General features: G+C 42.5%; 1 long non-coding RNA gene across 2 annotated transcripts; it reads left to right on the top strand.

The window, feature by feature from the left end:
• The first annotated feature begins 44 nt into the window (after positions 1 to 44).
• On the top strand, positions 45 to 25,867 carry LOC128627879 (uncharacterized). Of its 2 annotated transcripts, XR_008392174.1 has the most exons (3): positions 45 to 130; positions 5,625 to 5,749; positions 25,670 to 25,867. It is a non-coding gene; the product is annotated as an uncharacterized LOC128627879 (long non-coding RNA). The 2 variants fall into 2 exon arrangements; XR_008392173.1 differs by lacking the exon at positions 25,670 to 25,867 and having other exon boundaries at positions 5,625 to 5,906.
• Positions 25,868 to 27,551: the final 1,684 nt, after the last annotated feature.

The following is a 27,551-nucleotide window of genomic DNA, read 5'->3' as shown; positions in this document are numbered from 1 at the left end:
TTCGTGTCCAGCAGCTCTGTTCTCCCTACCCAGTGCCCCCAGTGCTCCCTGCTTCTCAGAGGGAGATACCCCTGCTTTGTCGATTCATCTGATTTCACGGTCCTGTTCCCCATGAATTCTTCACCCAGATGTAAGTTCTTCCCCAACCTCCCTAACCTGCCACTTTGCATCTGTCATATAGTTTGTATTGTGCTATGCTTTTTCCCTCATGTTCGTGTGTTCCTTTATATTCCTGTCTTCTCAGAGTGCTTGGACTACAGAAACTCTTTGTTTAATTGACTTGGATTAAAATGAAATTTCCTCTAGGATACCCTAAACTTAAGACAAGTGCACATGCTCACACCTTAGCTGGCCCCCAGTTTTTCTGGGTGGAATTCAAGACTGAAGTAGACGGGATGCATGGCCATCATTTTAGAGACTCCCACCCAGATGAATCCAGGGAGAGTCACTACCTCCTCAGGTCATACCAACAGCTCCACAGAACACGAGACAGCCATCTCTCTCCCACCCGGCTTCTGGCCCCAAGCCAACACCACAGGGTCACACTCATCATAGTGCCACCTCTGAGAGAAGTCTGTGTTCTGACTGAAGCATTGCATTTCAGCTTCCATCCCTATGGGTCTATGTATCATTGGCCAACTGCAGAGCTAACACTTATGATTTGCCGGGAACTGTTCTAAGCTCTTCAGCTATTTTAATTAATTTGATTCTTCTGAGAATCCTATGAGACAGATTCTGTTATCCCCACTTTACAGATCAGAAACAAAGAGGCTTGTCCTGCCCTGGTAGATCATTTGGTCAGAGAATCATCCTGATATGCCAAGGTTGCAGGTTTGATACATACAAGACACATACAGGACACGTACAAGGATCAATCAATGCATAAAGAGGTGGAACAACAAATTGATGTTTCTCTCTCTCTCTCTCCCATCCTCTCTCCCTCTAAAATATTTTTTTTTAAAGCAGAGAGTCTTAAATAAATTCCTCAAAGTTAGTAAGGACAGAGTTGGGATTCAAACCACTACACTCACTGTCTGCCTTTGTACAAAGTCCTGCTTTAGGTTGGTGGTTCAACTAGTTTGATGACTGTGGGTAACTCTCTGATGTGAAAATGCTATTTTTTCTGTTAGTCATATATTCCCCCAATTTTTTTGGTGGGGGGAGGGAGAAGTACTGTGTCACCTCTGTGGCTCAGGCGTAGCTATACCATCTTTCAGGGCTAGCTATCTGCTTTGTCACCTTCCCAACCGTTGTGTTTTGTTCAGGGACGAGAATGACCTGGGCTGGGGGGCGGGGGGGGGGGGAACAGATAAACACTGGGAATTTTGTGGGAATAATTGGCAAACAGAAGCTCTTCTCTGGGGTCACAATGTATAAGATGATGTGTCCAAAGCTTTCAGAAGTCCTTCATGGAGATGATCTGTCTGACAAGAAGCTGACAGAGGGGAAGGCAGGTCTGAAAAACAGGCAGGGAGACACCAGTTGCTGATGACATTGCCTGAGGCTCCTGGATGCTGGGAGGCTCCCGGATCTACAAATTGGTCCTGGGCTTGGCCCCTGGTATTCTAGTGGGCAACCATGGAGCCACTAGAGGGCGCCTCCCCACAAGTTCTAGCTCACACATGCCCTGAGGCAGTTTCCTCCTGTGGCCATTGCGATGCTACACCCTTCCTTAGAAAGCACGGACACGCAGCAAGGCCTCAGTTAATATGTACCTCCAGTCCTCAGTTTGATTGTAGAAAGCTGTTCCTTCTGAGGTAGTAGAAACTACCTCCTTTTTATTTAAAAATTCTGACTTCTATGAAATAGGATTTCTGCTCCAGTTACCACAAAGCAGGGTTCAGAAGTTTTGGAAATAGTATGCTCCTGGCCTTCCTCACCACACAGAAACCCAAGGCTTCTGTCCAGACTCAGAATCCCTAGTTCTTCTAGTGTTCAGCACATGACAGACCCAATCTGCAGGCCTCGTGGCAGCCCAGAATCCCTGCATAAGGTCACTTGAGGAGCACTGCATAGGGGAGGGGAAGGATGCAACCCCATAGCATAGCCCCTTTTTGCAAGTCCCCAAACTCCTACAACAAGACGTTGCCTTGCTTAGTTTTGTACACTTATTTACCCACTCATTAATCAAGTAGCTACTGAGTATCTCCCACATTCCAGGCACTGTGCTGGAATGACAGTGAGCAAGATGCAACCTCTGCCCTCTGATGGGCAAACTAGGGTGGCCGTGTGCATGGGAACATCCTGGAGAGGTGACGTACCCAGCTTTTGCAGCCAGGGAGGCTTCCCAGAGGACTTAAGATTGAAGGAGAAATCTGAGCGATGAACAGGAGTCAGGCCAGTCTGTGAAGGGGAAGGGTAAGGAAGAAAGACATGGGGACTGTAATCATTGCAGCCTGGTTTAGGGGTAATTTGCAGGAGGTGGGGCCGGAAAGTTAGCTGAGCAGGGAGCAGACTCTGAGGAGCCTGGCTGCCTTAGTCAGCTTGGGCTGTCACAACAAACCACCAGAGACTGGGTGGTTTACACAACAGACATTTATTTCTCACAGTTCTGGAGGTTGGGAAGTCCAAGATCAAGGTGCTGGCCAATTTGATTCCTGCTGAGCCTTTTCCTGGCTGGTAGGTGGCTGTTATCTCTGTGTCCTCACAGGACCTCATTCTTGAGCCTGTGGAGCAGCAAGGAGGAAAGGAAGGGAGAGAGAGAGAAAACATTCTGTTGTATCTTCTTACAAAAACACTAATCTTATCGTGAAGGCTCCACCTTCATGACCTCATCTAACCCTAATTACTTCCCAAAGATCCCATCTCGAAATACCATCATGTTGGAGGTTGAGAGTCAGCACATGGATTTGGGGATGAACACAGTTCAGTCCATAGAACCGGCCAGCGGCTGTCAGGGTTTGGGCCATGGAGCCCAAGGGAGAATTCTAAGTGGGAGTGGTAAATTATTCCCTGGGTCTAGAATCATCGTACAACATCAGGCAGGGCAGAGTGCTGGTAAGGCAAACAAATAGGCAAAAGGACACTTTGGGTACATATTTGATCTGGCATTTCCACCTTATGGAGTTTCCTTATAAAATCGAAAAACTTGAAACGTTACCAGCTAATACTGTATCTGGTGTGAGCAGGCAGCTGAGTGAACCCTGGGGACCCAGGCTTGGAATAGTACCCTGAGGGAGGGCTGAGCAGCTTTGTCCAGCTGCTCTGTGAGCCTTGTACTATAAGGCTTGCTTGGGGAAGGCCTTGGGGCACCAGAAAGTGCTGAATGCCAGCACTGTCAGAGCCACATGCACTGTGGGAGAGTCCTAGGATGTCAGAATGGAAGTAAAAAGGATAGTAAGAAGCTGGGAAACTTCCTTGGCAAGTGGAATGGGGAAACTAAGACAGATAGCTAAACAAACTGGGTGAGCAATTTATAGCCAGATACAGAAGCTCACCAGAGTGGAAAGCCCTGGGTACCTAGCAATAGGTGCCTAGTGATGGGCAAACTGGCACAGGACCTAGCCCCCAGGGTGGCCTTTTCTCCATGCCCTAGTGATATTCTATGGAGATCCTTCCCTAAGACCTCCCCTAGCTCCCAGCCTCTAAAACCCTCAAGAGGAAGGAGGACTTACAGCCAAGATGGAGGTGTGGTTCACATGCTCTGCTTCCTTGCATAAGCAAAAGAAGAACAATAACAAATTGAAAAATAAAAAGCAACCAGAACTGCCAGATAATCAAACTGTATGGAAGTCTGACAACCAAGGAGTTAAAGAAGAAACATTCATCCAGATTGGTAGGGGGTGGTGGAGACAGGCAGCTGGGCAGAGAGAACATGTGGCCAGGTGGTGGACCAGGCAGGCCAGGCAGTGGCTGGTGGACCTGGCAGTCCCGCATTTGAGTGCAGATAAGCTGAGATCCACATTTGAGTGCAGGAACAACTGGGGAACAAGACAGACTGCACAATCCAGTGTTCCAGCACGGGACTAAAGCCACAAAACCTCCAGCTGTAAAAACCTGTGGGGGCTGTGGAGCCAGAATAAACTCCCAGTCTCACAGGAGACACCACAACATCCTAGAGTGTATGCAAAACCACCCATCTGGGAATCAGCACCAGAAGGAACAAAATCACTTATGAGTAGCAGAAGTGACTGAAAGTAGGGTGAGAGCTGAGTAAGTGGAATTGTTCCCTCTCTGACCCCTCCCTTACATACAGCACAACAATGCAGTGAATCAGGTTGCCCTGCCCTGATGAATACCTAAGGATCTGCCCCTTCCAATGCAACAGGAGTATTGAAACAAAGAATATGGCCCAAATGAAAGAAAAGATCAAAACTCTGGAAAAAGAACTAAGCAATGAGAAGATAGCCAACCTACCAGATGCAGAGTTCAAAACACTGGTAATCAGGATGCTCACAGAAATGGTTGAGTATGGTCACAAAATAGAGGAAAAAGTGAAGGCTATGAAAAGTGAAATTAGGAAAAATGTACAGGGAACCTACAGCAAAGAGAAGGAAACAGGGACACAAATCAACAATTTGGAGTAGAGCAGGGAAATAAACATTCAACCAGAACAGAATGAAGAAACAAGAATTAAAAAAAAAAAATGAAGAGAGGTTTAAGAACCTCTGGGACAACTTTAAGTACTCCAGCATCCAAATCATAGGGCTGCCAAAGAAGAGGAAGAGAAAGAAATTGAAAACTTATTTGAAAAAATAATGTAGGAAAACTTTCCCATTCTGGAAAAGGAAATAGGCTTCCAGGAAGTCCAGGAAGCCCAGAGTCCCAAAGAAATTGGACCCAAGGAAGCACACACCAAGACAAATCATAATTACATTACACAAGATTAAAGATAAGGAGAGAATCTTAAAAGCAGTAAAGGAAGACAGTTAGTTACCTACAAAGAAGTTCCCATAAGACTCTGAGCTGATTTCTCAAAAAAAACCTTGCAGGCAAAGGGGGCTGGAAAGAAAGTCATGAAAAGCAATGACCTACCTCCAAGGTTACTCTATCCAGCAAAGCTTTCACTTAAAATGGAAGAGCAGATAAAGTGCTTCTCAGATAAGGTCAAGTTCATTATCACCAAGCCCTCATTATAAGAAATGTTAAAGGGACTTATGTAAGAAATAGATCAAACTATGAACACTAAAATGACAACAAACTCACAGCTATCGACAATTGAACCTAAAATACAAAAACAAAAACAAACTAAGCAAATAACTAGAACAAGAACAGAATCACAGAAACGGAGGTCATGGAGAGTTATCAGTAGGAAGTGAGGGAGCGGGAGGGGGAAAATAGGGGAAAAAGGTACAAGGAATAAGAAGCGTAATCGGCAGGTACAAAATTGACAGGGGGAGGTTAAGAATATTATAGTAAATGGGGAAGCCACAGAACTTAAATGTAAGACCCATGGACATGAACTAATTGGGGGGAGTGTTGATGGGAAAGAGGAGCAGGGTGGAGGGGAATAAAGGGGAGAAAAAAATGGGACAACTGTAATAGCATAATCAAGAAAATACACACACACATAAAACCCACACACACAACAACAACAAAAAAACCTCAAGAGGAAGTACCCAGTGTGTGCTTTCCTTCCCAGGAGCTCACCCCTGCTTTTCCCGTCTCTTCTTCTTCTCTCACAGGCATGCACTCCAGGACTCTAAGGGTCCTCAGGAGAATCGCTACCAGAGGAGCAGTGGAAAGTGGCAGCTGTTCCCAAGCTAACCCCCTGAACCTAATTCCAAGGCCCCTTTTCTCTGACTTCACAGTGAGTTGATAGGAGCTCTGCCTTGGCTCACGTCTTTCCTATAACATTTCTAGAGAACCAAAGGAGCCTCACCTAGTCTATTTCCTGATACTTCTTCTAACCTAAGCTCTTTCTTGTTTCACTGTCACCTCCTTTAATGAATGTGCTTTCAAAATGACCTGGACTCATGTTGTGAAATCTTTCCTGCACGAAGTCAAGAACCCACACACTGTGAGCAGGCCCTAGGCAGACCTGCTCAGCGCCCTATTTCCTGTCCTGTAACAGAAGGGGCCCCTGAGATTCATCCCTGGGTTTCCAAATGCTGCTCCATGAATTTTTCCAAAGTCTGTAAAGAAATGAAACACTAACCTTTTTACGAAACTAAGTTTTTGTTTCATTTTGTTTAAATTATCACATTTTTATTTTATTTTTTACAGAACTTATTTATTTTTAGAGACGGGAAGGGAGGGAGAAACATCACTGTGTTTCTTTCATGCACCTCCTACTGGGGACCTGGCCCACAACCTGGGAGTGTGCCCTGACTGGGAATCAAACCAGCAACTCTTTGGCTTGCAGGACGGCATTCAATCCACTGAGCTATACCCTCAAGGGCCGCAAAACTAAGTTTATTTTTTAAGAAATATATTTACACTGAGATTTTGCTTTTTCTATTTTTTGAGTGGGGGCTGTCAAATGTTCTTTATAATGAATTTATAGTCATTGGAGATGCTAAGCTTTTTTCTTTAATAGCTTTATTTGGCCACAATAAAAAATGATTACCCCATATGGAAACCCCATATGGAAACTCTTGTTGTCACTGGATCTCAATGTCTGAGAATTTTGGAGCTAGTCCAGCCCTAGTTTTACAGAGTAGGATGAGGCTCACAGCAGGGAAGTGATATGCCCAAGGTCACAGAGTTAGTAGCAAACCAGCAATGGAACCCAAGAACTGATGCCTGGGCTCCCTCCTACCATCATCAGGGGACTGGTGTGATGTATGAATGAATCATTGGATTTACCAGCAATTATTGGGTGAGATCTCTGATCAGACTCATGAAAACACCTGAAAAGAATAAACATCTCATGTTGACATCAGACACTCAGGGGGCTCCTTTGGTGGATCCTGGCCCACAGGATCCATGTCTGTTGTGGCTGCTCATGAACAAATACACATGGACAACAGAAGTCCTATGGAGAAAAAGGGATGGCATGGCCACTCTCAGAGAGGGTGAGAGGGCCAGAGAGCTTAGTCCCTGCCTGGACCGACTTTTATTGCCTCTCTGCATACATTTCGTGGAAGGTAGTCCTCATTTACTACTCACAGGTTCACTGCAGGGGATTACCTTTTACAGATAACACAAGAAAGAATGTTGCTAAGTAGTTCAATGAGAAGGATATTGCATACCAAGGGGAAAAGTGGTTGAACCGGTCACACTCCACACATGGAGGTTTAGCTCAGATTTTAGGAAGTTGCAGTAAGCCCTTTCTGCCTCAATTCAGGGTGAGGGAGTTTCAGGAAAAGCAAGTCTCATAGCAGTCTAGGTACAATGCAAGCCTGATTCCCCACAAGAAAACCTCTCCATGGGCATGGTCCTGCATGCCACTCACTCCCCACTGGTTTTCCAGGTGGAGGCTGAGCTACAATTCCACACCATGGGAAGCAGTTCCCTACAGGTTCCATTAATGTTAGTCCTGCAGTCACAACATTTAGGGAGCCCTATTTTCCTTCCCCTACTTCCTGCATTCACTCATTGGGTACTGCTGTGTTCCTTCTTTGCCAGATAGAAAGCTTCTGATTTATATTCAGTTGCTTTGCGGGTGGACAAAACAATACTCATGTAAAGAGGGCAATAAATGATCTTACACGAGATCAGGGTGAAGGCAGCCCAACCTTGAACATCTCCCTATCAAATCACATGGGAGAAAACCTATGTACAGATGAGCCTTTGGGGATTGTCACAAGGTCTCCTGTTTTCTTCAAAAACCCTGATTAACTGAATTACTTAAAAAATATCAGTAGACAAACAGAATAGAACTTCATCTTGCCTAACACAAGCAGATGTCACTACATTGATCTGAAAGCCATCACAGGGTGGTCTCTGGATCAGGATCTCATTTGTGCTTTTCATGATTCCTCAGTGTGAGGGACAGGATCTCTGCACTCTTAGCTACAGGACTACAGCAAGGAAAGGAACTTCTTATGGATTCATATATTCTGCCGAGTGAATGTAAGAATAAATAATATTTGGAAGAAAAAGAAAAACCAGATGAACAAAAATCAATCCTGAAAATGCATAGACCTTTTGAAAAGTAACATATATTCATTTGTATGTATTATATATATTTATATCCATACATTTATATTTTTATATGAGTGTGTATGTGTGTGCATGGTGTGTATGTTTGTTCATTCAGAAGACTGAAATGCTCCTTCAGAGGCCTCAGGAACCACAAGGTACTAATGTATTTAATTACGGCAGTGCTGAGTAGCTAAGAAAGCTGATGTCACTGGAAGACAGCAAGATTGTAATCTCCACTTGGGGAAGCCAGCCTCCAGGAGAGGCCCCAGTGCTTTTTCCTCTGGGTTTCACTCCCTTGTATAACCAAAAGAATTTTGATAAGACAACCATGTGTAACATTTAAGAGTAAGTTATGGAAAGCACTAAACCTCTTTTCCACCTCGCTCTCTTGAATCACTCCCTCTGCAGGAGTGATCTCCCAGCTAACAGTGTGAGAACACTCAGGCCACCAAAGGGAAAGAATGACCTGACACAGGTCTTCTGCTCACAGCTGGTGAAAGTGGGACAGCCATCTTGGAATCAGGTCCTCCTGCCAGTCAAGCTTTCAGATGACACAGCCCCAGCCCAGCATGACCCATCTTCTCTGCAAACATGACAGTTCTCAGGAGAAATCCCAGCCCACATATAACCAACAAATTGAGGCATATTTCATATAACATAAAATGCATTCATTTACAGTGTCCAAGTCAATGATTTTTAGTATATTCACAGATTTGTACAAACATTACCACAGTTTAATTCTGCAACATTTTTATTATTCCAAAAACGCAGCCTCTACTCATCACCGAACACTTCCCATTCCCTCTCCTCTCCAGTCCTGGGCAACCACTAATTATGCAGCACTTTCTATTCCTGTAGGTTTGCTTATTCTCGACATTTTATATCAACAGAATCACAATATGTGGCTCTTTCTGCCACTTAGCATAATTTTTCCAAGATTTATTCATGTGGTAGCATGAATCATACTTCATTCCCTTTTACAGCCAAATAATGTTTTAGTGTATAGATATACCAGTTTTGTTTCTCTATTCATTAGTTGATGAACATTTGAGTTATTTTTATTTTTTGGCTTTTATGAATAATACTGCAGTGAACATCTGTATATGAATTTCTACGTGGACATATGTTTTATCTTGAGTGGAATTGCTGGGTCATATGGTGACTATGTGTGTAAACATTTGAGGAACTTGTAGGCTGTTTTCCAAAGCAGCTGCACCATCTTATATTCTAACCAGTAGTGTACAAAGGTTTCAAATTTTCCACACCCTTATCAATACACATTATTATTTGTCTTTTTTATTACAGTCTTCCTTGTAGGTGTGAAGTACTATCTCATCATGGTTAAAATTTGCATTTCCCTGATGATTATTTATGTTGAGCATTTTTTCATGTGCATATTGGCCACTTGTAAAAATCCTCCTTGTAAAATATCTGTAAGAGTCTTTGCCCATTTTTTAATTGGGTTATTTGTCTTTTTTTTTAATTGATGCTTTAAGACTTCTTTATATCAGTGATAAATCATATATATTATTTCTAGGTATATTCTCCTATTCTGTGGGTTATCTCTCATTTTCTGGATAGTATTATTTAAACACAAGAGTTTTTAAATTTATTTATTTTTTTATTTTGCTGACAGACAGCTCTGTTGGTATCATATCCAAGAAACTATTGCCCAAACCTAGGTCATAACATTATACTACTATTTTCTTTAAGAGTTTTATAGTTTTACCTTAAATATTTATGTCCAGATCCATTTTGAGTTAATTTTTATTATATTTTATTGATTATGCTATTACAGTTGTCCTGATTTTCCCCCTTTACTCCCTCCACCCAGCACCCCTCATTCCCTCAGGCAATCTGCCCACCATTGTTCATGTCCATGGGTCATGCATGTGAGTCTTACGCTACTCCATTTCCTACACTGTCCTTTACATTACCATGCCTATTCTGTAACTACCTATTTCTTCTTCTTAATCCCCTCACTTTTTCACCCAATCCCCCCACACCCCTCTTCCATCTAGCAACCATCTGTGACCACTCTCTGTAGCCATGATTCTGCCTGTGTTCTTCTTGTTTGCTTAGTTTGGTTTTTAGATTCAGTTGTTGATAGATATGTATTTTTTGCCATTTTATTGTTCATGGTTTTATCTTCCTTTCTTAAATAAGTTTCTTTAACATTTCATATAATAATGGTTGGTGATGATGAACTCCTTTAGTGTCTTCTTGTCTGGGAAGTTCTTTATCTGCCCTTGGATGATAAATAATAGCTTTGCTGGGTAGATCAGTTGTTGCTATAGGTCCCTTCTTTTCATAATTTTGAATATTTCTTGCCAATCCCTCCTAGCCTGCAAAGTTTCTTTTGAGAAATCAGCTGACAGTCTTATGGGGACTCCCTATAGGTAACTAACTTGTTTTTTCTTGCTGCTTTCGAGATTCTCTCTTTATCTTTAACCTTTGGCATTTTAATTGTGATGTGTTTTAGAGTGGACCTCTTTGTATCCACTTTGTTTAGGACTCCCTGTGCTTTCTGGACCTGCATGTTTATTTCCTTCACCAAATTAGGGAAGTTTTCTTTTATTATTTTTTCAAATAGATTGCCAATTTCTTGCTCTTTCTCTTCTCCTCTGGCATCCCTATGATGTGAATGTTGGACCTCTAGTAGTTGTCCCACAGACCTATATTATCCTCATTGTATTGAATTCTTTTTTCTTCTTGTTGCTCTGATTAGTTGTTTTTTGCTTCCTTATGTTCCAAATCATTGATTTGGTTCTTGGCTTCATCTACTCTACTGTCGTTACCCTGTAAATTGTTCTTTACTTCAATTAGTGTATCCCTCATTCCTGAATGGATTTTTAAACATATTTTTAAATATTTATTTATTTTTAGAGAGAGAAGAAGGGAAGGGGAAAGAGACGGAGAGAAACATCATTGCGTGGTTGCCTCTTTGTATGCCCCCTACTGGGGACCTGGCTGACAACCCAGGCATGTTCCCTGACTGGGAATCGAACTGGCAACCATTTGGTTCATAGGCCAGCACTCAGTCCACTGAGCCACACCAGCCAGGGCCTGACTGGATTATTTTTATGCTGATAATGTCCTCACTAAGTTCTGTGACCATCCTCATAACCAGTGCTTTGAATTCTGCATCTGATAGATTATCTCCATTTTGTTTAGCTATTTTTCTGGAGTCTTGATCTGTTCTTTCATTTGGCCCATGTTTCTTCATCTCCTTATTTTGGCAGCCTCCCTGTGTTGCTTATATGTATTAGACAGAGCTGCTTTGGCTCTGTGTCTTGGTAGTATGGCCTTGTGTAGTATGGGTCCTATAGTATGGGTCCAGCGGCACAGCCTCCCCTCTCCCCAAAGCTGTTCAAGGTATGTCCTTTTGGGTTAAGTATACCTCCTCTTACACTTGAGCCTTGGTTGCTGTTAGCAGATCAATGGGAGGAATTTACTCAGGCCAGCTGCAAGGATTGGCTGTGACCACTTACCACCAACCTCAGCCCTCCACAGAGGATCAGCTGTGCAGGTGCAGGGTGGTGATGTTCTAACGTGGTCTGTAGCTGTCCACTGGGTGCGCTGGCACTGGGGTTTCCCAGGTGGTGTAGGCCAAGGTCAGTGCCCACCTTTGTTTTGCCCTCAGCCACCCTGCCTGAACTATAAGGCAATCTGAGGTGGCTGCTACTTGTGCTAAGCTTGGAGATTACCAAGCAAAGCCAAGATGTGAATCTAGGCTGGCTGCTGCTAGTGCCTGGCCTCAGTGAGGCCAGCTTTTACTTGTTTGAGAGGATTTAGAAAAATGTGAAGCATGAGCCATGCTTCACATTTGTATGGAAAAGCAGCTTGGGTGGGCCCATTAGGTGGAGGGAAGTCTCAGGGGATCACCAAAGCAAGTCAAACAGTATTAGCCAGGTTGAAGAAGTCTCAGATATGGCACCAGCTTGTTGGCTCTGTGGGGGAAGGGTTTAGAAAAGGGACAATGGCCTCTACTTGCCTTGATGACAGACACTTCAGTTTTCCCCCCTGTGCCATTCTTACCTTTCAAGCTACTACCCCAGTGCTGGAACTCGGAGAGGTTGAGTCTGAGTGGGTGAGTCTGTATGTGAACTGTTTTAGAGAAAGTGCTTGGGACTCCATCAGTTTCTTCCACCAATTCAATCTTAGCTGGTTTTTTCAGCCAGAAGTTGTGGGGACTTATCTTCCTGGACTGGAACCCTGGGCTGGGGGTCCTGGTGTGGGGTTTATTCTCTTTGCTCCTGAGATATCCCTCTCGAATTTTTACCCACCACATGTTGGTGTGGGACCAGCCCATTGTGCAGCTGAGCCCCTCCTACCAGTCTGGATGGATGTGGTTTCTTTAGTTCCACAGTTGTCAGATTTCCATTCAATTTGATTTCTGATGGTTCTGAGTAATGGTTGCTCTATATTTTAGTTGAAATTTTGATGTGGTTGTGCAAAGTGGTAAGCCATGTTTCCTACATCACCATCTTGACCAGAAGCCCCTCAGTCTGATTATTGAGTTAATTTTTATATGTGGTGTAAGGTAAAGGCCCAACTTTATTCTTTTTTGTATGTGGCTAGCTATTGTCCCGGTACCATTTGTTGAAAAGACTATTCTTTATCCATTGGAAAGTCTTAGAACCCAAGTGATGGAAATCATTTAAAAATAGATACATGGGTTTATTTCTGGACTCTCCATTCTATTCCATTGTTTTAAATGCTATTTGATTTCAGTGTCTTCATTACTGTTGCTTTGTAGTTAAGTGTTGAAATAGGGAAATATGTCTCCTCCAACCTTTTTTCTTTGTCAAAGCAATTAATTCCCTCAGCTTTTAGTTTATCTGTAAAAGTATTTTACCTTCATTTTTAAAAATTGTTTTGCTGAACATAAGGTTCTTGATTCACAGGGCTCCCCCCCTTCATATTGAATATGACCTCCATTGTTTTTGAAGTCTATTAATTGAAGAATAAGTTAATTAATATCATTAAGTTACCCTTGCTTAAGATGCATCATTTCACACTTGTGGCTTTCAAGATTGCCCGTTAATCTGGGCTTTCAAAATATTTAACTATTATGTGTCCAGCTGTTGCTCTCTATTTTAATCTTTAATCCTATTTAACATTAATTAAGGTGTTCGGATATATGGATTAATTCTTTTCAAAAATTTTGGGGAGTTTTCAGTCATTAATTTTTAATATTTTTGTTGTTTTTGTTTTGTTGCTCTCCTCTCCTGGTATACCCATTATACATATATTTATGTTTTAAATGGTGTTCCACATTTCTCTGACACTCAATTTATTTCTTTTTCATTTTCTTTTCTCTTTGTTTTTCCCACGGCATAATCTTTATTTATTTATCTTCCAGATTTCTTATTCCTTCTTCTGCCATCCTAAATCTTTTGTTGAGTCCCTCTAGTGAATGTTTTGGGGTTTTGTTTTTGTTTTTGTTTTTAGTTATTATACCTTCAACTCAAAATTTCTCTCTGGTTCTATTTTGTCATTTCTATCTCCTTATTTATTTGTTCTATTTGATGAGACATTGTCATCATACCTTACTTTAGTTCTTTAAACATAGTAGCTTTTAGTTCTTTGAACATATTTATAATAGCTGCTTAAAAATTTTTTGTAATGCCCAACAGCTGGACCCCCTAATGTCAGTTTTTGTTGCCTACTCTTTTTCTTGAGCATAGATGACACTTTCCTGTTTGTTTGTCTTTGCATGTCTCATAATTTTTATTGTGAACTGGATATTTTAGATAACATATTGTAGCAATGGTGAATACTAACTTTTCTCCTCCTGGTGATTGTCCTTGTTGTTATTTTTTCATTTGTTTAGTGACTTGGTGTGACTACCTAAGTGAAATCTATTTTCCTTGCATTGTGCAGTCTCTCATGTCTCTGTTTGAATTTTCCCCTTCGGTTTTATCATTGAGTCTGATTTCCTACAGGCCAGTATTGAGTCACTCCTAGGTTATGTCAGTCTCCAGTTGGTCAGAGGTTGTGTTTCAGGCCCCTGAAACAGTATGGTTTTTCACCTTTCCTGTTGGATCTGTGTGTGAATTGAAGACTACTTTTACTGTTCCATGAGTTTAAGGGGAAAAGAAAAGACCCTGTAAATCAAGATATTTTGTGAGGGGAAAATTTTGAGTTGAAAAACAGTATGTAGCTCAGAAATTCCCTCTCCATTCACTCTTTGGGTGGCTCAGCCTTGGGCATGCACACAATGTTTCTGATCACCAAGTATCACTGTGGGTTTAGCTGGGCTCTCTTTGTCTTTTTCCTTTATCTCATCATTAAGCTTCTAGCTCATCTGCCTCTACTACTGTCATACCAGTTGTTAGCCTACACTAATTCCTAGTTGATTATTCCATCATTTTCAGTAATGATCTTGTGCATAAATAGCTCCACAGTTTGATCCAATGAAAGTAAAACCCCTTAGCAAGTGCATCCTATTACCAGTCTTGAAGTTTACTCCAACTATTTCCTGGGGATAATCTCTATGCTTTGAATCAGGGGTCAGAGGGGTAAGGGGGTGTGGAAACTCACTTTTTACCAGCTTTACCACCTGGATCCTCCTTAATGAGCAAAAACTGTGTGTGTGGAGGACTGAGGGGGCATGGACTGGGTAGCTGCACAATTGACCAGTATAGGTTTTCCATAGCCTAGAACAAAATTTTGGGATTCAAGGCTGGGTTGGGAGATGGGATTTGCAAATGTTCACCACCTGTCAAATCACCTGGAATAGCTCTTCTACTGCAGGAAGCTGAGGGAGATGGGATTTGTCTCTCAGCTGTCGAGCCCACATATTTGTGTTCTGTCACAAACCAGTGCTGTGAGAAGATGGGGGGTTTCATTTCTCATCAGTTCTACCCACATTCTTTCTATGTTGGCGGTAGGAAAACAGGCACTTCCATCTAGCTGCCACCACTCATCACCCATTCAGTATAGGACTTCTGCAGCATGGAGCTATGGGAGGTGGGATCTGTCGATATCTACTGGCTGCTGCATTCACTGGGAATAGCTCTTCTACCCCAAGTAGCTGATGGACATGGGAGCTGCCACTCAACTCAGCTGCCAAACCTGCTGGAGTAGCTTGTTGACTGCACAGAGCCGTGGGGAAATAGCTGCAGCCCTGAACCTAAATTCTAGAGTCTCCCACTGTTCTTATCATGTCTCTGTAGATTTTGCTGAATATGTGCTTATCAATTTGTTGTAAGCACTTTGATTGATTTTTTTAAGAATTTGATTGATTGTCTTTGCTAATTTTGCCCTGTTTAATAAATGTTTCTTTGGAGGAGAGTTTTTTCCAAGTGCCTCACACTGCTGTTGTGCTCTAAGATATGTTTTTAAGTGGGAAAAAAATCAACCCAAGATGAAAAACAATATGTATTGTAAGCCACTGTTTGTGTAAGAAAGGACAAGCAATTACATGGATTTGCTCATATATGTTGCACTTAGAATAATATCTCTAAGAGGATACAGAAGACTCTAGAAACCATTGTTTGGCTCTGGAGAGAGGAATAGAATGACTAGAATACAACGGTGGAAAAAATTTTTTCATTGATTATCCAGTTGTACCTTTTGAATTTTGAACAATGCAGATGTATTTTATATTAAAGTATAAAACATTAAATTTAAACTGAAATTTTTTAACTTCAGAAATATCCTAAGTGACAAGAACCTGATTTTCAAGGAGGGTTTTGAAAACTTTAAAATACATCATAAGTTTAGTTATAGTTGGCTTTCTATATTCATGGGTTCCATCTGTAGATTCAATCAACAGAAGATGGAAAATATCTGAAAAAAGTTGTTGCACATGTGTATTACATAGTTAAGCCTACATGGCTGTTCCTGTACTGAACATGTACAGACTTTTCTTTCTTATCACTATTCCCTAAACAGCACAGTATAATGACTGTTATATAGCATTTATACTGTATTAGGTATTATAAGTAATCTAGAGATGATATACAGTATGTAAGAGTATGTATTTAGGTTATATGCAAGTTTTATGATGCTTAAGCAACTTTAGATTTTTGTATCCACAAGGGTCCTGGGACCAGTCCTCTATAGGTACCAAGGGGTGACTATTTTTAAATAGGCAAACTGAAGAGCAATTAATAAAACAAAATGGAACCAGGACATTTGTGTTCAGAAAGAGACCTTCCCATCCCTTAGGTCACCTCTCTACTCTACAGTTTACCCTCCTTGAGAGAGGTGACACTCTTGCTACATGAAAAAGAGAAAGAAAAGTACCCAAATCAGCATGGCTGTAAACTTTTTATAGGTATCAGTGAATAGACTAAACTTAGATGATTCATACTTGATTAAAATTTAAAGGATCAAAATTCAAAATAAATATGTGAAGATGACAGGGTAAGAATTTCAATCCTTTATTTTTTATAAAGCTCTCCAACCTCTGAGTAAATATGCCCACATGCTTCCCAGCAAAGTTCAAGTTCCACAGTGAGGAATATGAGTACAGTCACCTACGCCAAGCTCCTCCCACCCCGCCCACAAAAAACCTAACACCCTATTTATCTAGAATAATGAGTGTCGACATGCTTTGCTCTAAATATTATATTTATAGTATCATTTTTAGATAATATAGTAAGGTGTACCATAAATAATCAATAGCCAAGACTCATTATATATCTCCTCTATGAGAGTTTATAAGTAAGGGAGAGACATGAAAACACCCTCTGCAAAGCAGAATTGCCTCCTGGACTAGCAAGTAGAGATGCAAACATGCAAAGTAAGAGAACAGAGCTCAGTGAGTGTCGACCATCCAGATATAAAGCAGAAAGAGAACAGGTGATGGCCGAGGAAAGACTACAGCCCTTTCAGACAGCTCTCCCCTTGCTGAACCACCAACAGTGTGGTTTTTAGGAAGTCACTTGTTTCAGGGATCCAAAATGTTGTCCCAGGACTCTATTAGTCCCATACCTGCCCTCAGGTTGGTATTTAAGTCCCTGTGTCCTCCACTGCCATAGGTACCTATTCCCTGAACTCTCTGACTAGTCCTGAGAAGGCCAACTTCACAGAGTCTGGATGACCTCACCACCCAACACCAGTAGCTGGCAGGTTGACCACTACAGAGATCTCTGTTCAGAATTATGAACATAGTCAGAAATGAGGGTCCTGATCCAACACTGGAAAAGAGATTCTGTCTAGAAGAAACAAATGTGTTCCGAAAAGGATAGCAAAGGACTTTATTCTTAGATGTCATACCCAGCTTTGTGAGTTTGAAGACAGATGTTCTTTGTTATTCTAGAAGAGCTCTTGCTACCTGAAACACAAATGTCCTGGTTCCATTTTGTTTTACTAATTGCTCTTCAGTTTGTTTTATATGTTCTGTATTCTTCCCTGGGTTAAATGCAATGGCATCACTTTACTTCTCCCAATGGGCCATATCTAACATCTACACAGTTACAACAGGGTATATTCAGCCCTGGCTGGGTAGCTCAGTTGGTTAGAGCATTGTCCCAATGTGCCAAGGTTGTAGGTTCAATCCCTGGTCATGGCGCATACACAAATCAACCAATGAATGCATAAATAAGTGGAACAATAAATTGATGCTTCTTTCTTTCTTTCTTTCTCTCTCTCTCTCTCTCAAATTAGTAAAAAAAAACAATTTAATTTATATTAAAACAGCCTTGGAAGGATGACTCAGTTGATTAGAGCATCATCCCATTATGCCAAGGTTGTGGGTTCGATCCCCAGTCAGGGCACATCCAGGAAAGAATCAACCAGTGAATGCATGAATGGGTGAAACAACAAATGGATATTGATCTCTTGATATCTCTCTCTCTCCCCATCCCCTGCTTATTCTCTCTCTGAAATTAGTAAATAAAAAATTTTAAAATGGGGCACAAAGGGGCATGCTCATTTGTGGGTATATGGAGCTTGAATAACTTCGACTGCTGGGTACCTGCAGCCCCCATGGGACAGGGAGAAGCAGGGGCAGCTGGGGGATGAAATAGGTAAACTCCCAAAGCAAGAAAAATTGGTGAAGCCACAAGTATTTAAGAAAAATAAAATCAACATACTGGTCCTGGAATATTGTTTAACCTGGATTCATTTGCCTTCTCTGGAGCTTGTTTATAATTTTAAATGATATTTATTATTTTTATGTTATAACGGAACACATACTTATACAGAATTTTTAAAATACATCAGAGGAAACAAATTCCTCGTAATCATACTAAGAGGAGACTACTGTAATTATTCTGAGAATTTTTTTCTTCTAGTCATTTTTCCCAAACATCTGTATGTTTGTATATATTCGATATATATTTTTATCATATATTATATTTGCAATTTTGTATTGTTTTTAAATTCACCATTATATTGAAGCATTGTCCCTATATAGTCTTCAAAAACAGCCCACAAAGTACTTTTATCTTAATTTCTTCCTTTTTATTTACTTAAAATTATATGTATACTTTATATATGTCTTCAAAATATATTATTATAAAGATTTAAAGGATGCAATTTTCATTGGACTAGGTTTTTTGAATTAGTATCCTCAGTAATGAAAGGACAAAGTAAAGAAAACACATGCCTCTCTTTTATTTTTCCGCAGTGGCTCTGAAATTAGGCCTCTCTCCTTGCTGGCTGCATCTCCCATGGATCTGTATGTGGTCATTTAGACATTCATTTGCATATCCTGGGAAAGAGACATACAGTCCTTTCCTACTTTTCAGAAAAGTTGAAGGTCTACTAATCTAAACACTAATTTTTTTTTTAGAATGGGGGAAAGTAGCGAATGTCTTTGCAAATCCAGTAATTGTGGGGTGAGTTTTTCTTTCCCAAAACATTAAAACACCATTTGTGGTCACAGTGCGCTTAACCCGAGGCACAGCCTCCCCAAACTTGCATATAGAAGGCTCTGACACCCACCCTGATGACTATGAAAGGGAAGTTCTTCTAGACTGAACTGATTTAATTGTGGGGTGAAGAATTTAATTTCAATTTGGGGGTGGAAAGATGGAGATGGGAAGACATTTTCTTTTAAATTATGAAACTGCTCCTGGAATACCGCTCCTCCCCATTAAACTCCCCCTTGTGCACATACAATATTGTTCTGGTTTTTTAAAAAGGGCTTTAAAAGCCACCCCCACCTTGGTACAACTCCTTTGCCTTTTCTGAGAGCCTGGTGTGGTGACTGAGACTTGATCGCAGTCCACCAGCAAAGGACAGAGCACCTCCCTGCTCAGAAGTTGCATTACTCCATTCCTTCCTGTTAATACACAATAAACTGCACATTTCTCTGGTATAGCATCCCTCCCTTCTCCCTATCACTCCAGCCATCTTTAAATGCCTCTAAATGCCACCTCCAAATGCAAAGGCAATTTTACCCTGTCTCTCCACCACAAGGCATCGTTTAAACAGGAGGAAATGAGGACACGAAGGTCCTCTGAGTCATTTTATGGTCCCCATCAGAAGGCTGACAGAGAAGAATAAAATGCCATTCAAACTGGGCCTTTGTGTGGCTTTGAATGAGTGTGTACAAGGAGGCAGCAAGGCTGCTTTGGGGTTTTTACCTGGACGAGATAAGGTGACTCGGGATAAATTCCCTCCACATTTCTGTGGATGCCTAGGGCCAGGTCTGCCTTTGAAACCCAGCAAAGCAGAATCCTCCCCCATAAATGATGTTCCTATCTGATTGGGGCTGCAAGATGGGGAGTTTTCCCCTTTCCTGTTTTCTTTTCAGAGGACCTAGCATGGGGTCAGCGCGGGGGCCTGTGGGAGAGAAAAGGGTGAATTGGAAAAGGTTGTTTGAAAGAGGAAAAGGAGGCCAGAACCACCACCATGCTGCTGCTCAGAATCACAGGGACTGTGACAAGGACCCAGGGTTACTAAGACTTTCTTCCTGGAGAATGGCCACCTAGCAGCCTGTGTTTTCCTGCTGACTCGACCTCAGGCTCAGTGCTGCCCTGCCAGCTCCTCCACACAATGCATCTCCACCCTCACTGCAGCCCAGGGCTCTGTCAGCCACAGGTCTACAACCCTCCAGATTTAAGAAATGCAAATATTTAACCAGAAGATAAGGGTGTTGCTTTAGGATAGTTTTGGTTTTTTAAGGAAGTTACGGTTTTCAAGACAACACATAAATTGTATCAGTTATCTAGTGTCACTGATAAAATCTGAAGCTATAGAGTATGAAGTGACAGAGTTGGAGAAAACCACTTTGGTCTTCCAAACCTACTTCCATTTTTGCACAATGATTTCCCTACCTCTACAACCCCCTGTGTCAAATATCAGGTGGGTCATTCTGATCTGTGTTATTCAGCAGAGTTTCATGTCTTCTCCACTACTGCCTTTATACGAAAGTCTGAAGAAGCCAAGACTAATCTCAATTTTAATTGTAAAGAACTAGCAAAAAAAAGAAAAAGGAAATGAGATCAAACTTTAAAGTTTTCCTTCAGGACAATATGTGTGTTTGTGTTTCCTTTTTGGTTTCTCATTATATAGAATTTCACATTGTGAGAATCTGCTATAAGTCAAACTCAGCTCTGCCTTTGAAAAAGGCACCAAAATACTATTTGTGGGAAGGACATCTCACTAATGGATGAGCCTGGAGCTCTGTGAGCAACAGTTACAGAAAACTCCTCGCAACTGTAAGATCCTGCCAGGTTCCCACCCCAAAATGTAGTGCCGTGAACATGCAGAGGATTCTATGCAGATTCTAGACTTTGAGACACACTGAGCAGAAAATCTTTTCTTTAGCAGACTGTTGACCTTGCTGAGGATCAGGGTATTGGGAACTCAAGAAGTATAGACTATACTACAGACATTCTTTTTAAGAAGTTTGGTAAAGGAAGACAAGAAATTGAACAATGACTAATGGTGGATATAAGAGAGAAGGACAATATTACATACTTCTTTTTTTTAGTTTTAAAGAATGGAAATGTTTAAGTGTATATGCTGAAATGAAAGGACCAATAGTTAGAGAGAGATTGAAGATAATGAAAGAATGAAAGATGACTAATGAGGCTAAGTCCCAGAGATGACAAGAAGGTTTAAGATCCTTGATGTACCCCCAATGGATGACCCCCAATGGATGACCAGCCAGCTTTGCAGAGGAGGAAGGTAATTTATCGTTCAAGTCAGAATGTTATAGAACCAAAATGGAGTTTGGCTGCCTGCCACCACCAACCAGCAAACTCTAGAGGCAGAGGCTGGTGAGGAAGGGAAGAGGTTTTTTATTCAGATGCTGCATGATCTGGGAGAAGGGAAGCCAACCCCTCCAGAAAACCTAGGGAAAGTGCAGTCATACTCAGCCAGACCAAAACAGAAGGCAGTGTCCAGAGTTCCTGTTCCCATTTAACATTATCATCCTTTGGGAACCACAGGCAGCTGCGAAGTGGTCATCCAGGTAGCTTAGCTCGTTCCTGGCTGCTGTCTACTTCAGGTTTCTTCCTAGAAACTGCATGTGGGGCCGGTGCTGCCATTAGCCACACAGCCTCTAGGGCCACAAGGTCCTGCTAATACAATGGCCAGTGCATTCACCAGGCGGACAAGAGAGCGCCCCTCCCTTCCCCTGGGTTTATACTAGTTTTGGGTCTAGGACAGACCAGGTGCTCTCAGAATGCTCAATTAACTTCTCAACTTCCACACACTCCAGGTGGGTTCACCTCCTGACCAATCCTTCCTTTTCCCAGGAATCTTTGGTCCAGTATGGCCCCCTGCCACCATTCTGTCCTCTATGGCACGTGTGCCTGCCTTCCCCCAGCGCACCCCCAATCAGGTACCAGAATGGTATAGGTGGGCTTCTCTCCTTCCCAGTTATGTAGCTAGCCTTGTGTGTGCTCAGTGTAATACTTCCTTCTGCCACCATCTTGTCCAGGAGCAGGGGAGATTCTGTGGCTCTTTGTTAACTCCACACCCCCCATGCTGTAGTTCCCACATGTAGTGAGCTGTTCCTGCTCAGAGCCCACTGACAGAGTAAAGGGACCCTGGAAACCCTACCCGGACTCTCAGGCAGTGCCAAGGACAGCCCTACTGGGAGGGGTGGGGCATCCAAGCAGGACCTCAGTACCAGTGGTGGCATGTGCCCTGACTGGAAATGGAACTGAGCAACTACAAGGCGTGAGCAACACAGCCTCATGGTCATTCGGAAATCCTGTGAAACTCAATGTCCTTGTCACAGCCCCAGGCAGCTTGTGAAGGGATTGTCTGGCTGCACACCATGCCATCAGTGCCCTGGGGAACATGGCTTCATGCAGAAGTGGCTGCGGTTCCATCTCCAGGTGGCTCCTCCTTTCTGCTCACAGCAGCCCAGACAGGCTGCATGGGCATCAGGAAGCCGATCTTAACAATAACCTTTGAGATAAGAGGAAATAGCTGGGTGGTGTTATCTAAGTTTATATATAACAGTTTTGCTTGGTAGTTTGGTCTTACTTAAGTGTCAAAATAGGAAAATAGGATTTAGAGAGAAAGTGTATACCAAGTAAAGCTCTAGCTGTCAGAGCTCAAATGGCCTCTAGTCAGATTGTAATTTATTTGAGGCCAGTGACCCAACAAGCTTAGTACATAATGCCTTGCAAAGCATTAGACAATATTGAATGGATTTAGTACATTGTTTTAAATATTTACTTTGCATTATGTAGAAGTTATGTGTATATAGTATGATATAAATGTGCATTCTCATTCCAGAAAATTCAGAAAATACAAACAAGCAGAAAGGGGGAAAAAGTCAATCATAGTCCTACCACAGAAAGTTAACCACTTTTAAGACTTGGGTGCTGCGTTAACTAACCTCCAAGATGATCCCCAATAATCCTTTCCTCCCACTATTCACACCCTCTGTAGCCCCCTACTGTTACTGAACAGGAGTCCAAGGGGGGCAATATTTGGCCCACCAAGGGATGCAAAAAACTGCTACAGGACAACAGGGGCTCCTCCCAAGGACAATATACTAATACCTACTGGGTTCATCTGTCCGCCGCCAATTGGAAAGAAATCTCTCAACACTGGAGATTTGTGAAAAGGAAACGAAATGTTTATTTAATGCTATTCAGACCTAACACTTCCATTAAAATATCAAAGTCCTTTAGGGTATACACCTACACACACAGCGCTCCCTTCTCCCACTGTCCCAACTCTGGGTACCGTAAATCAGGAAAAGAGCACACGTCCGTGTTGCAGGCCGCTGGCACCGTCAGCTGTGTTGACAGTCCAGGCAGGATCTCCAGTTAATCCAAAGTCCTGTGGCACCCTCTCACAGTCCACTGGCAAGAGTTCTTTGTACCAAGTTCCAGTCAAAGTCTCTCCTGCTTTCCAGGCCACGTGGCCAAACGGGGCCCCCAAAGTCGCCTGGGCCTCTTCTACCAAAGCTGCAGGGGTCCGCACTCCACCAAAAGCATGTGTCTTTCTTCTTCACCTGGCTGCAGGGATCTCCATTCTGGCAAAGCTGTGTGGTTTTCCCCTTCACCTGGGAAAGAGGGGGTCTGCACTCTGCCAAAACCACATGGCTCTCTCTTCACCTGGCTAAGAGGGGACCCTTACTTTACTGAAACCATGTGGCTCTCCCTCAATGGCTGCCGTGTCTGGGTTTAAATCCCCACACCAATCTTCCTCGGTACCCCTATTTCCAACTCCTCCCATGATCAGTTACACCTGCCAGTATTTCTGTATTATTCCAAGTTTACTGGGCTGCCATCATTAGTCTGGGCAGGTATGGCCCCATGTCCTGGAGCCAATCTTCTCCAAGCTTCCACACAGGCACTATAACTTGGGGGACCTGTCCCCAGTTACATCTTGGGGAAGTGACTTCATTCCCCTGGCTCCAAGCCTGGCCACAGCCATTTAACATATCCAAGTGACCCGCCAAAGGCTGTAGATATGTTCAATGACCATGCCATGGATTGGCTGCAAGGCTGTGGCTGTACAAAACAGCCCTGCATGTTCCTATTCCGTGTGTCCCTTCCAACTCACACCTGTGGGGGAAGAGGCGAGGACATCTTATATGTCTCTCCAATATTCCTATACACTTTGAGTTCTGGACACCATTCCAAATCTTTTTTGAGTGCCCCCCCCCCCGGCTGTACCCTGTATCACTACCACCAGGATCCAGGGCTGGCCCTGAATGACCAATAGAATATGGTGAAATGGCAATATGTAACTACACAGACTTGGTCGCAAAGACATTGCAGCTGCCACCTATCACCAGGGTTTTTTAACTGCAGCACTACTAGAACTTTAGACCAAATAATTCTCAGTTGCGGGCTGTTCTCTGCACTGGAAGATATTTAGCAGCATCCCTGGCCTCTACCCATTACTGCCAGTACCATCTCCTGCTCAAATATAAAAATAAAAAATGCCTCCAAAAATTACTAAATTTCTTTGGTCTGAGGCATCCAAACTGTTCCCAGCAGAGTACCCATCACCCTAGACTCTTGACTTGCTAGCTGTGTGGGAAGCTAACCACTAAGCCATGTGACACACTGAGTGTGACAACAGCTCTGTGGGGAGGAGCAGGTGGGGAGAAAATGACCACCCTCCTACCCCGGCCAACGGCCACACCAGCTTTCCATGACTTGTGAGGGAGCCACGTGCAGAGTGGATCAAGCCACCAGATGACTATGGATCTGGCCAAAAACTGATGACGGACTTCATGGGAGCCAGAACCGCCCAGGCTGGCCACTCCCAAATTGTACATCCATGGAAACCATAAAAAGTGATAAATAATAATGTTTTAAAACCCACAATGTTTAGAGGTGAATCACTTAGTTGATTTCTTTGTTTAGTAATTATTCTTGATGCCTGAATACTGAGTACATTTGGAGTAGACATACAAATCCTTTTTCTTTCCTGAAGAAGAGTCCAGGTCAAAGAGCAAAAAATGAAGATCAGCTTGATTGTTTACTTACTGCATGAAATTACCTTGTGAAATTAAGTCATTCATAATATTTTCATTAGTGGAGAGAAAACATATTAAAACACTAGCTCGAGGTATAGTGTGGAATTAATTCCTGAGGTGGAATTAGATGCTGGCTCAGCTGTCAGGTTCTAAGCTTCTGTTTCCAAAGCAATGAGATTATAAGCTTTAAGAATTTGCTATTTTTTACCAGGCCTGTGGAAGAAGCAATAATGTAGTTTAAAGGATTTCAGTTTCTTGCTCAGTGATAGGTCACATACAAAGTAAATGGAAGAGTAATAGCACCCCAGGAAATTATGCTAATTCAACCTAATTATATTTGGGTCTAAATTACCTCTTTGGGTTTAAGGAAAATGTGAATATCATTTACCTTTTACAAAACCAAATCTAGATTTTTTTTTTCTAAATAGGCGTGAGTGCCCTGCTCCTACAGTGAGGCACTCATCAAAGTGGGAAATCGAATGTGTAAGTCTCTAGAGCAACGAATCTGAGGTCCCTGCTCTTGCTGGTCCTACTGCTCTGATAGTAAACTATAGAGACAATTGTTTTGTTTTGTTTTCTTTCGATTTGAGATTTTGGAAAGATAACTTTGGGGTTTTGTTTTTGTTATTGTGTATTTTCAATAATATTATCATTTGACAATGGATTAAATTATCTTCCTTTGTTGTTTGCAATGGGTTGAAAGTGTTATTCAGCTGTGGTCTTTAATACCATCAACAAAAATGTATTATTGCATTTTTCCTCTTTTTTATCCAGTTCCTGGTGCTTTGGGAGCCACAGGCTTGGATCGGGGCAGCAGAGCTAGGCCCAGCCCTGTGAGTCCCAGCCCCAATCTCCACTGTCGTCCTACAGATGCAGGTATGCCACAACCAGTCCCCAAAGTGGCACAGAAGTGGCATCAAGAAACCTCAGTATAAAGGACCCAGGGACCCAGCCAAATCGGGGTAGTATGGAAAGTGGGAGGTAGGAGGTGGGAGGTGGGGAGGTGTAAAGTGGTGGTGGGAAAATACAGGCAACTGTACTTGAACAACAATGGAAAAATAAATAAATAAATACAAAATTTTTTAAAGAAGGAATTTGATTAAAAACTAAATATTTAAAGTAAAATGGAGCATTCTAATTAGAGTCTGAGGATGAGACCAAGCTTTAGTTCAACAATAGTTGATTAAGTGATTATTTTGAAACACAATAAATTATATATTTAAAAAATAAAAATAATATAGGAAATGGAGAAGCCAAAGAACTTATATGCATGATCCATGGATGTGAACTAAGAGCAGGTAGTGCTGGAGGGAAAGGGGGTACTGGGTGAAGGAGGGCAAAGGGGGAAAAATTGAGACAACTGTAATGGCATAGTCAATAAAATATACTTAGACTTCCACCAAGATGGAGGTATAGGTGGATGTGCCGTGCCTTCTCACACAACCAAGTTTAGGGACAACTAAATATTAGCATCAGAAAACACAACCAGAACACGGAAAATTGAACTTTTCGGAAGTCCGTTAACAACAAATTCTTCAGCCCTACCGGTAAGGGGCGAAACCGGCGACTGGTGAGGGGTTGCACAGGAGGACTCCGGTCGGACGGACCCAGGCATGGAATCCAGATGCGAGAATCCAGACGCACGGGTTCCAAAACGCAGGATTGGACCTAGTGAGCAACCGAGCAACCCACCAGGTGAGCGACTGCAGAGGAGACAGTGGGGAGGCGGTGCTGCGTGTTGACTGCGGTCGCCTATCTGCGAGCCAGCGGACAGGCGAGGGAGTGGGCAGTTGGACCGGCCGCGGTGGTTGAGGGCGCCGCCATTTCCCCGCTCTGACCACGCCTCCACATACAGCGTCACAACCCAGCGACCTGGGAGTCCAAGGCGCCGCTTCTCCCGCTTAAAGGGCCAGAACAGACCAAAAATGTCGCAGGAAGACCTCAAAGCCCCAGAGATAAATCTAAGCGACGAAGAAATAGCAAAACTCTCAGACGCACAGTTTAAAACACTGGTCATCAGGATCCTCACAGAACTGGTTGATTATAGCCACAAATCAGAGAAACATATGAAGGCTAAACTAATGGAAATGAATGGAATTCCACAGGAAACCCATAGCGATGAAAAGGAAATTGGGGCTCAAATCAATGGAGTGGACCAGAAGAAAGCAAATAATGGCCAAACAGAAAAGAGTCAAGGAGCAAGAATTCAAAGAAATGAGGAGAGTCTTAGGAACCTCCAGGACATCTTTAAACGCTCCAACATCCGAATTATAGGGGTACCAGAAGGGGGAAAGGCACAGCTACCAGTGGAAAACTTATTTGAACAAATAATAAAAGAAAATTTCCCCAATCTGGCAAAGGAAATAGACTTCCAGGAAATCCAGGAAGCTCAGAGAGTACCAAAGAAGTTGGACCCAAGAAGGAACACACCAAGGCACATCATCATTACATTAGCCAAGATTCAAATGAAGGAGAGAATCCTAGAAGCAGCAAGAGCTAAGGGGACAGTCACCTACAAAGGAGTCCCCATCAGACTGTCAGCCGATTTCTCAAAAGAGACCTTCCAGGCAAGAAGGGGCTGGAAAGAAATATTCCAAGTCATGAAATCCAAAGACCTACAACCAAGATTGCTCTATCCAGCAAAACTTTCATTTAG

Source organism: Artibeus jamaicensis, unplaced genomic scaffold (assembly GCF_021234435.1).
Source record: "Artibeus jamaicensis isolate MK-2021 breed Jamaican fruit bat unplaced genomic scaffold, CSHL_Jam_final contig_482, whole genome shotgun sequence".
NCBI lineage: Eukaryota > Metazoa > Chordata > Mammalia > Chiroptera > Phyllostomidae > Artibeus > Artibeus jamaicensis.
The sequence above is the reverse complement of the archived record's forward strand: the minus strand, read 5'-3'. Positions and strand labels throughout refer to the sequence as shown.